At 36.5% G+C, this 13,672-nt stretch overlaps 1 protein-coding gene across 1 annotated transcript in view; it reads right to left on the minus strand.

The window, feature by feature from the left end:
• The window catches only part of LOC124643226 (LIM and SH3 domain protein Lasp), a 48,893-nt gene that overhangs the window by 15,838 nt on the left and 19,383 nt on the right, over positions 1-13,672 (minus strand). The gene's annotated exons all lie outside the window — the stretch shown is intronic.

Here is a 13,672-nt window from a genome sequence, read left to right on the forward strand (position 1 = left end):
CTGTCGCGCTTTCAAGCCACAGCTACTGAGCCGATTTAAATAAAATTTGGTACATATCAAGTCTAGAATCTAATAAAGGACATAGGCTACTTTTCACCCGGTTGCGGGAAGTCATTCTCCCTTAACCTGGCTAAAATTAGGACCAGCTAGTTCTGAAAAAATGCCATGTATTTTTTTGGAAACAATACCCACTATCATATCATTCACATCTAAAATATTGAGCCACAGTCCATCGGGCGTTGCGCAAAGTTTTCGCAAACGCTGGCCCACTTCACAGCATATAATACAACAATTAGGTAACAATACATGGTATTTGCAGCCGTCGATTACTGTTTGGATGCGACCGGGAGTTATATTGTTGTGGAGTTAGGTTTTTTCGTGGGTAATTCATGGATTTTTCACATTGAATCGTAGGAACTTGTACAAAGGGTCGGATAGTTTTTACTTGGTTACTTGAATCTTTCTTTTGTATTTAGTGAAGTAAAGTTACTTTCGCTTTTAATCATTGGTAAGGAATTGACTAACCAACTATAGCTATTGAAGGATTTTAACACATCTGCGTTAAGTTGTACCAAGGCAGAGTTATCACGAAGATTTGGAAACTATTCTCCTAAATTGGCCTTATCAGGCATTGTATGAACTGCGGGGATTACGGGATTCTTCGTTATTAGACTTCTTCCATGTTAGAAAGGTTCTCTAGAAGGAACAAATTGCGTTTTTTATTAAAAGTTTGACTATCCTGACTTTAGCACCCACCTGATGATTCGCCATCCAAAAAATGCTTTGCACAAAAAAGAGAATGAGGATTTTATGACATAATGCAACAATTTTGCTCTATAGCTGGACAGTAAAAGGCCTAATAGACAGGTCTCTAACAAGCTTTATTTGAATTAAAAATTTGCAATTTTGACATTTCTCAGTCAAGGTTAGTTCTCGTCTAAATTCTAGTGTCAGCGTTTTTACCTTTGTTAGTGAGTGCGGCATATTTTTGACCCAGATTATAGCAACGCGGACAATAGGCTATAACCTTTGATTATATATATGTCTAGATGGAGTGTCACCATACAATCCCAACAAAGAAGCAGAAACAAAATTGTTATGCATGTGTGCGTGTAGATGTCATTTTGCACTGCGCGTTGACGTAAATAATGATACCAGCTTCTACGATTCTCCCATAAATAATCAAAAAAATAGACTAATTAAATAAGTTTGTATACATAGTGTTATTCGGTTTAACTATAACTTTATAGAAAATTGAACCTTGCTTGGCACTGCTCCTTTTGTAAGTCTTCGGCGCCTCATCTTGTCGACGGTACTCCTGTCCTTGCTGCGGAAGTGATCGGAACACACTACGGTATTTTTTGTTGGTGTCCACATCGCATCTCCGCGGCTTTTTTTAATGCAGTCTATCCACTGACTCCTAACAATAGGATTACTTGGAATTCTATTAAAAAATGATGTTACGTTGATGACCATAATTTACTAATCAATTAATAGTAGATAATATTTTGGAGAATTAGAAAATGTCTATCCGAGCAATAAAAATAGAAATTATACCTATTATTTTTTGCGCAATGCTTAAAAAAATATCCTTTATACATAACATAAATACGTGAAGTTGGGAAAATGAAAAACAGAAACTGGCAACACTGATACAATATGGCGTGATTTAGTAAACATAATTACAAAAAACAAATATTTATTTTCTGGGTCAGTTACCGATGATAGGTGATGTGATTGGAACTTTTTAGCCTTCCTTTATAATTCCGGCAGACTTTAATTGCACATGTCGTCATTTTGTCTCTGTTATTTGTATTTTAGTTAGCGCGCGTAATACGTTTTGACAGTTAAGCGGCACGATCTGTTCTGATTGACAGGAAAGCTCCTGTCGATGAGCAGTTCATCGACATTTTTTTCCACGCTTGCGTGCACTCGACGCTACATCTAGACATATATATAATCAAAGGCTATAACATAATAGAACGGGCGGGATATGCGCGAACGCATGACTCACGGCTCACAATTAGATTTAGTTTATGTTTGGTGTTACAGTTTTTTAGATGGGTATAGAAAGTGTTACGATATTTTGTGGTAGATGGACAAATTACAATTGGAATAAGGTTAAGAAGATCATCATCCATCCTTCCTCCGAGCCTTTTTCCCAACTATGTTGGGGTCGGCTTCGAGTGTAACCTGATGTAGCTGGGTGTTTTACAAGGAGCGACAGATAGGGCATCTGACCTTCTCAACCCAGTTACCCGGGCAACCCAGTAAATAATAGGACTTTTACCTCGAAAACATAATTTCTTAATTTTATATATGTTTTGTAAGAAAGAAAGAATTTAATTATTTTTAGTATTGTATATAGTATTTTTATTTAGTAAAGTAGTTTAAGTTTGTAAATATAGATTTCCTAAGTATTTGTGTGAGGAATTCCAACAAAATTGTTCGGACGAAAAATGTGTACGCATCGGCACGAGCCCACTGCTATCATTGTGTTTGCGAACAAAAGGTTACAATTTCGCGGACATTTTAGAAATGTTTGCACACAATTTGTTATTGTTTGCTAGAGCGAGTACACCAGAAGATACATTTGCGTAAGTCACAATGCTGCACAGTGGTAGAATCTCACCTTACGATTACACATAAAAATAAGACACTCGTGACCCAAGGGGTGGCATTGCCATTCAACGTGTCAATGCAGCCAGCCTTTTGGGTACACTGCCGGGTGACAGCGATGAGGATCAATTTTTCGACGCCCTTTATTAGTTTTAAGTTTCTTTTTTTAATGAAATTTAAATTTAAAAAATAAATATATTTTTATTTTATTTTAAAATATAATGTACAGATTTTGAGGTAAATAAAAATTATAAAATAAGATGTACTTCTCTTATTGGCAAAGGTGTCAATTTAACAAAACCTATTGCTTAACCTTTCGAAATAATAGCCAATTTACAGTTGTTACGTATACCAAACGAAACAGTTTGTAAAGCAGTTAAAATAATAGCAGAGAAATAAATGGCCCGCTTTGTATAATGAGTAAGTATTCGCAAATAACTCGTAACGCAAACATTGGTGTTTCCGTTACAGGATTATGTTTAACTAGCTTCGGTGTGTGGTTTTGCTTGTGTTATGTAATATTTTTGTTTTCTAAGATATTTTGAAGTGAGGAAGCGCTATAGAGTTGTAGTCTTTTCTTTTCTAAATGAAATCAAGTCGCTTTTTAAATCATTGGTTTTCTTGACATGACAAGATTTAATCCATTACCAAGAATAGCCGGATCATACAGATGGTAAATCAGTAATTGTGAGTTTTGTGTTTTTTATGTAGTTCCCATTCCATTGATATATCGGTAATCTTGTACTTATGACTATAATTAGGGTTATTGGGTTGCCTGGGTAACTGGGTTGAGAAGGTCAAATAGGCAGTCGCTCCTTGTAAAGCGCTGGTACTCAGCTGAATGCGGTTAGACTGGAAGCCGACCCCAACATAGTTGGGAAAAGGCTCGGAGGATGATGATGATTGTACCTGTGATTACAAACGTACTTCTCTTAATTTATTTGAATGACCTTCGCCAGCGAGTTATCCCGCCGTGGGAACTACTTTTCGAAAACAGATAAAAATAGCTCGTAGCCTTCTTCGATAAATGGGCTATCTAACACTGAAATATTTTTTCAAATCAGACAAATTGCTCCTTGGATTAGCATGTTCTAACCAAACACTCTTCAGCTTTAAAATTAAAACATTAGTATAGATAGAAGATATTGACGTGCCTTATGCAACATTGTCAACGTTTATTTTTGACGATGTGAACTGAATTTTAAATAGGTTTTTATTTAATGTTTTCTACACTTGTTTTATATTCAATTTTAAATTGAAACGCTATTATGTCGTCCATTCCTTATGGCAGACACATTTCCTGTCGCTGATTGGTTTGTGATATTTTGGGCAGATTGGCAAATCAGTTAAAACACGTTGATGCTTTTATTTGAAAGTTTCTTCTTCCTGATCCGTTCCCAGTTTTATTTAGGGCAAGCAATATATACTCCGCTTCCATTCAACGCTTTCATTTTATATAGACCTATTACAAGTTCTTACGAAACGTGAATAGCTAGGTGCACAGTTCCAAAGATTCCAAGGAAGGAGTCTTTGGGACTCCTCTCTATCAGCCTTTACTTACATCATCATCATCTCAGCCATAGGACGTTCACTGCTGAACATAGGCCTTCCCCTTAGATCGTCTTCCGGCGACCTTTATGGGCATGGGCTTCCCACTGTAACCCGTAAGCCTTAACATTTTGATTTAAAAAAAAACTATTTAGAAAATGGACGTTTTGAGAGTTGACCTTATGGGAAGTGGACTTTTTGGGAATTATAGATTTTTCGTCGTTATGGGAAAGTAGACGAAATGGGAAATAGACATTTAGGGAATTACCATTTTGGGAAGTGGACGTTTTGAGAGTGTGAACATTTTGGGAAGTTGACGTTATGAACCTAAAGGGTTAAAATTCCAGACGCCACACGATGACCCGATAGTGGTTACCGCCAAATGTACCAAAATCATGCTGGAGGATAGTATCCTTGAAATGGCACAGACCGTTTCTGGGACCTCAGACACCTCAGCATCGACGGAACCTTGGGCGGTACCCAATATCAGATGGGTAAATGGGGTGCCGGGGTGCGGCAAAACTACCTAGGTGGTGAAACACTTCGACGAGAGGAGGGACGTCGTAGCCACCACGACAACTGAAGCGGCCAAAGATCTAAGAGGAAAGCTTGCGCACCAATTGGGCGATAGGGCGAACACAAAGGTGCGGACTATGGCCTCAATTTTAGCCAACGGGTTCAAGCCAAATGAGAAATGTCACCGCTTGACGGTAGACGAAGCTCTCATGAACCACTTCGGGGCCATAGTCATGGCAGCAAAGTTGTCTGGTGCAAGCGAGGTGGTCCTCATCGGAGACGTGAATCAGCTACCATATTTGGACAGGGATAACCTTTTTCCTTTAAAGTATACCCGTCCATATCTGGTGGCTGGCATCACACAGGAGCTGCTCTGCACCCACCGTAACCCGATAGATGTGGCCTTCGCACTCAGCGAGATATACTCAGGTATATACTCCTCTAAAACGTCGCTGTCTCATGTTCATTCCCTGAGCTTGAAGGGTTTTACGGGAGCGCAAATACCGACCACCGCCCAGAACACCCTATTCTTGGTTCATACGCAAGAAGAGAAATCTTCTCTTATTAGCCAGGGATAAGGGTCTGGTGAAGGGTCGCGTACCTTAACCATTCACGAGGCTCAGGGACTGACATACGACAGCGTCGTCATCATAAACACTAAGTCCAGGAAGCTCCAAATTCATGACAGCGTTTCCCACGCGGTAGTGGCAGTGTCGAGACATACGGCTAGCTGCGTCTACTACACAGATGACGCCGACGATGCCACTGGCCGTTTCATAAAGCGAGCGATGGACGCGCCAATAAAAATGCAACATCGAGACTCCACTGTCATGTTAGCCCTACTGGCACTCGCAAAGTCCCTAGTCGCTAGCGGGAAATGAGACCAATCCCCAATCCGTTCCTGTCCCAAAATCGTGTTTAACTAAGTTGCCAAAGTCCATGAATATAGTGTTAAGTATTGTGTAAGTAATAAAAAAATTCTGTATACATATATATATAACAGTGGTTCTTAACCGGTGGTCCGCGGACCACTTGTGGTCCCTGGAGACATTCCAAGTGGTCCGCGAAGCTTTGCTTCGCGTCGTTGCTATACGTTATCTAACTTTATTTTTACCGACTTCTCTATGTGAGCAGGGTTTTTCGCATGGACGTATATAAGTTAAGTTTCGGGGTCCGAACCACCCGCCCATCCCATTCATATCCATCTTACTTGTCCAACAGAAAAAAATGTATGTTTGGGCTACATTTTACGTAATTTTAATTTTGAGTCTTAAAAAAAAATTCACGCTCGCTCGCGTATTCTGAAGCTATATGTGCTTCTTCTTGCATTTGTCAACAAACAAAAAGTTAAGTACGTTTGGGCTACATTTTACGTAATGATTATTTAAGTCTGAAAAAAATTCGCGCTCCCTTCGCTCGCGCATTTGAAAACTACAGAAGCGTGTGTTTGTCTTTCTTTACATTTGCTTACCTACAAAAGAATAGAGAAGAATTCTGAAGATAGTAAAGAGAATGCAGTCACAAAAATCTCATTAAAATAAATTCTGTAACTTTTAGTTTTTTTGCTCAATAATAAAGAAATGAGTGCTAATTATAAAGTGTGCTTGTATTCTTTATCAAAGAACCCTCAATTTAGGTAAACCAATGAGGTGGTCCGCGGCATGATAAACTTTTGGTGAAGTGGTCCCTCATGACAAAAAGGTTAAGAACCACTGATATATAAATATTAAAATAAATACGTAAATACGCGGTGGACTCACATAGTCTTAAGACTAGACATAAGTTTGTGAGGCCAAGACGGCAAAAAATTATAATTAAGTAAAAATGTAAATAAAAGCGCGGACCCCCAAATCTGCGGTAAGGCTTTATTAAAAAAAAAAAAACCTAAAGGGTTATCACTCATGCAATCCATATCTTTTCGGTCTTCCTCTTCTTCTTCATCCATCTATGTAGTTTCAAACTTTACACACTCTTCGTGGAGAATATACATAAGATTCCATAGCTTGGTAAATGATAAGCTCGCTTCTACTCCTGCTGTTATCACTAGTGGAAAGACCTGGACTTTCAAGGGTCTTTAAACTGTCAGTTCCCCACGGTTTTACAAGCGTCTCGAGGGAGATACAACAGCACCCTGATAAAATGTAGCCTTTGTCCTTTCTCAGACTTTAGAGACTTTAGACAGTATTTGTACTAAATTGACTGATTAAAGGTGAAGGAAAACATCTTAAGGAGACTTAAACTTTCAAGTCTGAATTCGCCTTGAGCAAGTGTGATGATTAACTTCATTCCTTCTCTGTATGAGAAGAGACCTGTGTCCTGCAGTGGGACAATAAAATGGCTTATATTATGTGCGTAACCGAAGATTCTGCAGTAAGTACCTGACCCGCACCAGATTTCTTTGACCCAGTTAACTCGCCCTACATTTAGGACTAACTAAACACACTTTCCATTTTCCTGAGCGCGTTGTTTATTTTTTAATTATCATGTTTAATGAGGAAGTAGTTATGTAGCTTGGCTGTTAGTGGTACTGTTATGAAAAGTAAAAAAAAATATCTGTTTAGGACAATGATTGTTAAAAGAATTAAAAAAGAGAAGATAGAGAATTTATTTATTATTTATATTTAATTTTTAACGCAGTTTCGCCTATATCCCAAGTGAATCACTCCCCAATAACGGGAAAAACTTGCAGTCTTGTATGTAGCCTTTCTTAATTAAGGGGCTATCTAACACTGAAAGTATTTTCCAAATCGAACCAGTAGGTCCTGAGAACACCACATTCATCTAGCAAACTAACTATTCAGCTATGTAATATTTTATAGTACAGATATTTACACTTTTTATTCCAATCTGCATAAGCCCTAGATCCCACAAGTTTCTAGTCTATTGTAGTTTTAGACATACGAGAGTCGCGTGCATCTTATCTTAGTAACAAAATCTGATTAGGAACTGGTAAATAATTAGTGTTTTGAAGGTTTTTTTTATATAAATAACTTTTCATCGATGTTCTATTCTAAAGGTGTATTTGCATGCATACTCTGGTTATTTAAAAAAGCTGAGAAGTTAGCCAACGCACTAACGTAGATTTGAGCAATTTAGCTGGCCAAAAGTCTTTTTTTTTTAAATAAAGGTTATCATCAAATTGTGGGTAAAATGGAAAGAGGAATACCCCAGCAATAAGAATTTACCACATCTACCTACCAAACATGCGATATGCGCTTGCACCAGGAGTTGGAACTTGACCTTAGTGCAAATTTTACGTTATACGTTTTTAGAGATCTCGGTAGACGGTATTAAAGAAAAATTATTTTTGTGCTATCTAATTGATATTAAGCAACTATTATGATGGATTCGAGTTGTGTAGGTAACAGTTATTATATTTTAATATATTTTAAGTGTGATCACTTAATTTTTTATAGTATTATTTCAATTTTAAAAGAGGGTGTGTAAGCAAAATATTTTTTTAGTAATTTTCTTGTTTAAACACAATTTTGTTATATTATCGCGTTCGACCGCGTAACATTTTTTTTAGTTTTAGATATTTGACATATTAAACTAGCTTACGACATATTTTTTGGCTGCGGATAGCTGCGGATGTCCGACTTACAGGCTTTTTAAGATTTGAAGCTCATACAAAAATAAAATACTTTTTTCTTTAAAATGTCACAAAGTGCATTTTTTTTTGTTTTGAGTACCTCTGGCGTAAAAATAGTGACCCTACGTTATATTTACAATAAAATACAATAGCAAGATCTGACTAATTTGGAAGAAAAACTAAATTACCTAGGAAACTAACTTTTGACCTATTAGGGTGACACGCCTGATAATATAAGCAGTTTTAAACAAAGATTTGCATATTTTAAAATAGCTACGAAAGTAAAAAACTGAAACTGTAAAAAAAATCCTTAAAACTAATGAGAATTGGTTAAGCAGAACATTTGAACGCCCGACAAGTGTTGGAAATCGACCGGGGCGGCCATCTAAATCACTTAAAGATTGTAGTGAGAGGACTAAACGAAGGAAAACTAAAGAAATACGAAACTGAAGAAATGTGACCAACAAAAAAAAACATCAAAACAAGATTATTTTGCCCTGAAACAATAAAATATGCTACTACCAGCTGAATCAAACACAGAGTCTGATATATCAGAGGCAGAAAGTGAGGAATAAAAAAATATTAATTTTTTTTTTTTTACTACATTACATATTATTTTGAAATAGATATAATAAAAAATATCATAACTACTTTTAAAATTAAAATATATGATACTCTACATTAAAAAAAAATATTTACGGTTTTTTTCAATAAAACATGCTTATTATCAAAATACAATGCTTAAATAAAATAAATAATAAAATAATGATAAAATAAAGATAGAAAAAACGAAATACATTGTAAAATATTTTTGGCCGCCTAAATTGGTCAAATCTACGTATGTGCAACGGTTGCAAAGGCGTCCTTTGGAACTACTCCGCGCTCCCGGATAAAAAGTAGCCTGTAGCATAGCTTTCCTCGATAAATGGGCTATAGAACTCTGAAATTATTTTAACCGAAATCGGTCCAGTAGTCAATAAGATTAGCACGTTCCTATAAGCAAACTCTTCATGTTCGAAATATTTCTTGTTTTCACAATATATTATAAACCCAATTGGCCCAATAGGGTAGTGTCCAGGGTCGAAATAATGAAATAATATTTAGTCCGCTTTTTAGATAATCAAAAAATATTGGATACGTATTTTTTCTTTTTTTAATTAAACATAAAATGACAAAGATAATACACTTCAAAAATTAGGAGTGGGGGCCTTTTACGTCACAGTGTCCTGAAAATTGTAGCAACTTGTGACGTCACACTCAACTTTAACACGCTATATCTTAACAAGTTCTGATCCAATTTAAAAAAGAAAAAATACGTATCGCTTAATTTTGGACAATCTACAAGACGGACTAATTATTATTTTTTAGGAAACTAGCCTATTGGAAAACGATATAAGGGAAGACCCGTTACAAGATGGATAGATGACATACTGAAGATAGCTGGGCCGGAGTGGATGGATATTGCTCAAGACAGAGATCAGTGGGCGTCTTTGGAGGAGGCCTTCACCCAAAGAGGGGTTCCTGTAGATTAGTTTTCTTAATTCGATTCTCATCATCCTCCGAGCCTTTTCCCAAACTATGTTGGGGTCGGCTTCCAGTCTAACCGGATTCAGCTGAGTACCAGTGCTTTACAAGAAGCGACTGCCTATCTGACCTCCTCAACCCAGTTACCCGGGCAACCCGATACCCCTTGATTAGGCTGGCTGACTTCTTAATTCGATTCTATTTAACTTTATATTTTGTTTACATATTTAACTTACAAGACAAAGGATCAGCATGGCCATCCAATGAGGTAATGCTGCCAGCCTCTTGACAGCGCTGGGGATGAATTTTTTGACGCTTTTTAGATATAGTGTTTTTTTATTATTGTTTTACTAGGATAGTTTTTTTTGTGTTGTAAATATCTATGTAAATAACCAAGTTGGAAACGTAATTTATAAGAAATAATAAGGCTTTTATTTTTTATTCATTTATTAACATTTTAAACTTTAATTTACCCAACACTAAGAAAGGCAATAAACTAGCCTGAGCTAACAATAGTGCCACTAATAGGTACGGTCAAGTACAGCAGAGAATTGACCCAGTTTAAACACAATTGTGCAGGATGGTACTCGTTTAGAGATCGTGGATAAACTGTATTACTATGGTTTAGTGTGATGCTGCGTACTTTGTAAAAAAAGGTTGACTGAAAATTCGACTGTTCTAAGTTCCTCAGATATCAATGTACACTACAAAGGATTATTAACAAAAAATAAACCGAATTCACAAAATACTGAAAGGGACAAAATAAAACTTGACATCTAGACCCTAGAGACTTTGTTACCGTCGAGTATAATCAATTCTGTCTGTCGCGTTTTCACGCCCAAAAAATACTCAACCTCGAATTAAACTTGGTACATAGAAGATAAGAGTCTTACATAGACCTTTTACCCGGGTGCGGAAAGTATTTCCCACGGGACACAGCTAGAACCGAGGGGAAAAGCTTGTAGTAATATAAAGAGATTTTACACATTAATTTATCTTTCAATTTTGACCAATAAATAACAACAAACAAACAAAACTTGAAGACCTCCTTTTTAAAAGTCGGTTAAAAAAGAAGTTTATGGAGATCAAAATAATCAAAAAAGAAGACTTAAAGAACTCTCAGACAGACAAAAATTTAAACACAGCAATAAATAAAATAACTTATTTGACCCAATTTGTGCGCAAGCGTTCAATCGCACAGTTTACTTACATAGATGTCGAGATAAAACTGTCTAACTGTACTGTTGAACGCACCGTATAAGGTTAAGGTGAACTGCTGTTATGATTTCTGTTACAGAAATGGTATATGGTTTATTTATAAAAATAGATATATGGTGACTGTAAGGCTAACTTAGATCACATGTGGTCTTATGTGATTTAAAAAGTAACTTGATTTATTGACTGCATTTTAATCGCTCATCTATCCGTGCAAAAAGGGAGCTCTAAAAAGCTGGCAGTACAAAGTGGGCAAAAATTAAAAAAAAAAGCTCAAAATTTGTTGCTAATTTGTTGCTAATTAGTTGCCAAATAATCGATTTTTTTGCTTTTGCCGATTTCGAGAAATCGTCAACAATGCTAGCTTCACCATAAGCTGGCATGGATTATAAGATAAAAGTAAAGGTAAAATAAACAAAATCACTACAAATTTGTTGCTAATTTGTTGCTGTATAACCAAAATAAAGAGGTGCAAAAATATTTTTTTTTTTCAAATAGAAAATTTTTATTTGCTTTGCGCGCTTGAATGTCAATTGTTTCATGAAAAAAATATGAAATAAATTTGTTGCTCGTCACAGAACTGTTCCTTGTCACTTAGAGAACCAGCAACTAAATAGACACCCGACGATCGGGTGTCTTGAACTTCGGTGACTAACAAACCGGCCATGCTAGCTTGAATGTCGATTTTTCCGGTGAAAAACGTTGAAATGAATTTGTTGCTCGTCACTGAGGTGATTAATGTCTCTCAGAGAACCAGCAACTAAATAGACACCCGACGATCGGGTGTCTTGAACTTCGGTGACTAACAAACCGGCCATGCTGGCTTGAATGTCGATTTTTCCGGTGAAAAACGTGGAAATGAATTTGTTGCTCGTCACAGAGGTGATTAATGTCTCTCAGAGAACCAGCAACTAAATAGACACCCGATGATCGGGTGTCTTGAACTTCGGTGACTAACAAACCGGCCATGCTGGCTTGAATGTCGATTTTTCCGGTGAAAAACGTGGAAATGAATTTGTTGCTCGTCACAGAGGTGATTAATGTCTCTCAGAGAACCAGCAACTAAATAGACACCCGACGATCGGGTGTCTTGAACTTCGGTGACTAACAAACCGGCCATGCTGGCTTGAATGTCGATTTTTCTGACTGTAATTATTTTTACAAACAAAAAAATATCATCTGAGTCACGATTTCTTCTTTGGCATTAAAAATGAACTAAGCATTGAGTACTTTCCAGAAACTATATATTGATTAATTTTAGTATACTCTTATAGCCACGTAATCAACTGGTAACATTGGTGACTAGTATTCAGTATTAATATTTTTTTATTTTTCAATTTTATATTTTTTTCGCTTTTTTTTTTGAATTCTATTTTTCTAAGCCATCCTTGAGCGCTAATAAGCAAAAAAAAAAATATCGAAATCGGATGACCCTAAAAGGCCATTCCTGTAACTTCCCGCTAGATACATTAAGCGTTCGAATGTTGCCGTTTGTTGCGATGTTTTTGAGCTCGTCAATTTATGAGAGCTCAACAATTTGACTTGTGTGTTATTTTGAGCTCTCCTATTTATTTAGTTGCTGGTTCTCTAAGTGACATTAATCACCTCTGTGACGAGCAACAAATTCATTTCAACGTTTTTCACCGGAAAAATCGACATTCAAGCCAGCATGGCCGGTTTGTTAGTCACCGAAGTTCAAGACACCCGATCAACGGGTGTCTATTTAGTTGCTGGTTCTCCGATCGATGCCTAACAGTTCTGCGAAGAGCAACAAATTTATTTCCACGTTTTTCACCGGAAAAATCGACATTCAAGCCAGCATGGCCGGTTTGTTAGTCACCGAAGTTCAAGACACCCGATCGTCGGGTGTCTATTTAGTTGCTGGTTCTCTAAGTGACAAGGAACAGTTCTGTGACGAGCAACAAATTTATTTCATATTTTTTTCATGAAACAATTGACATTCAAGCGCGCAAAGCAAATAAAAATTTTCTATTTGAAAAAAAAAATATTTTTGCACCTCAAATTTATTTTGGTTATACAGCAACAAATTAGCAACAAATTTGTAGTGATTTTGTTTATTTTACCTTTACTTTTATCTTATAATCCATGCCAGCTTATGGTGAAGCTAGCATTGTTGACGATTTCTCGAAATCGGCAAAAGCAAAAAAATCGATTATTTGGCAACTAATTAGCAACAAATTAGCAACAAATTTTGAGCTCTTTTTTTTAATTTTTGCCCACTTTGTACTGCCAGCTTTTTAGAGCTCAAAAAGGGGCCAATATTATTGAGTATTTTGAGATTATCGCGGAAATATACGTTACCACTTTGTTTCATTGCATGTAGTGTAATAACGCGCACCGTGGGAACTACTTCGTGCATCTGGCTAAAAAGCCTTTCGCCTTCCGCAATAAACGTGCTATTATATTATAGGCTATCCAACAGTAAAATATGTTTTTAAATCGGACCAGTATTTCCTGAGATTTGCACGGTCAACTAAACAAAGTATATAGATACTGAAGTTAATGATTAAGATTATCCTCAAAGAATTTAAGTCAGTAATTCTGTAACTTTTAATTTAACTACTAAAGCTACAACAAACAGTTGGGGTCGGCTTCCAGTCTAACTGGATGTAGCTGAGTACCAGTGCTTTACAAGAA

The sequence above is a fragment of the Helicoverpa zea genome, chromosome 27 (assembly GCF_022581195.2).
Source record: "Helicoverpa zea isolate HzStark_Cry1AcR chromosome 27, ilHelZeax1.1, whole genome shotgun sequence".
Lineage (NCBI taxonomy): Eukaryota > Metazoa > Arthropoda > Insecta > Lepidoptera > Noctuidae > Helicoverpa > Helicoverpa zea.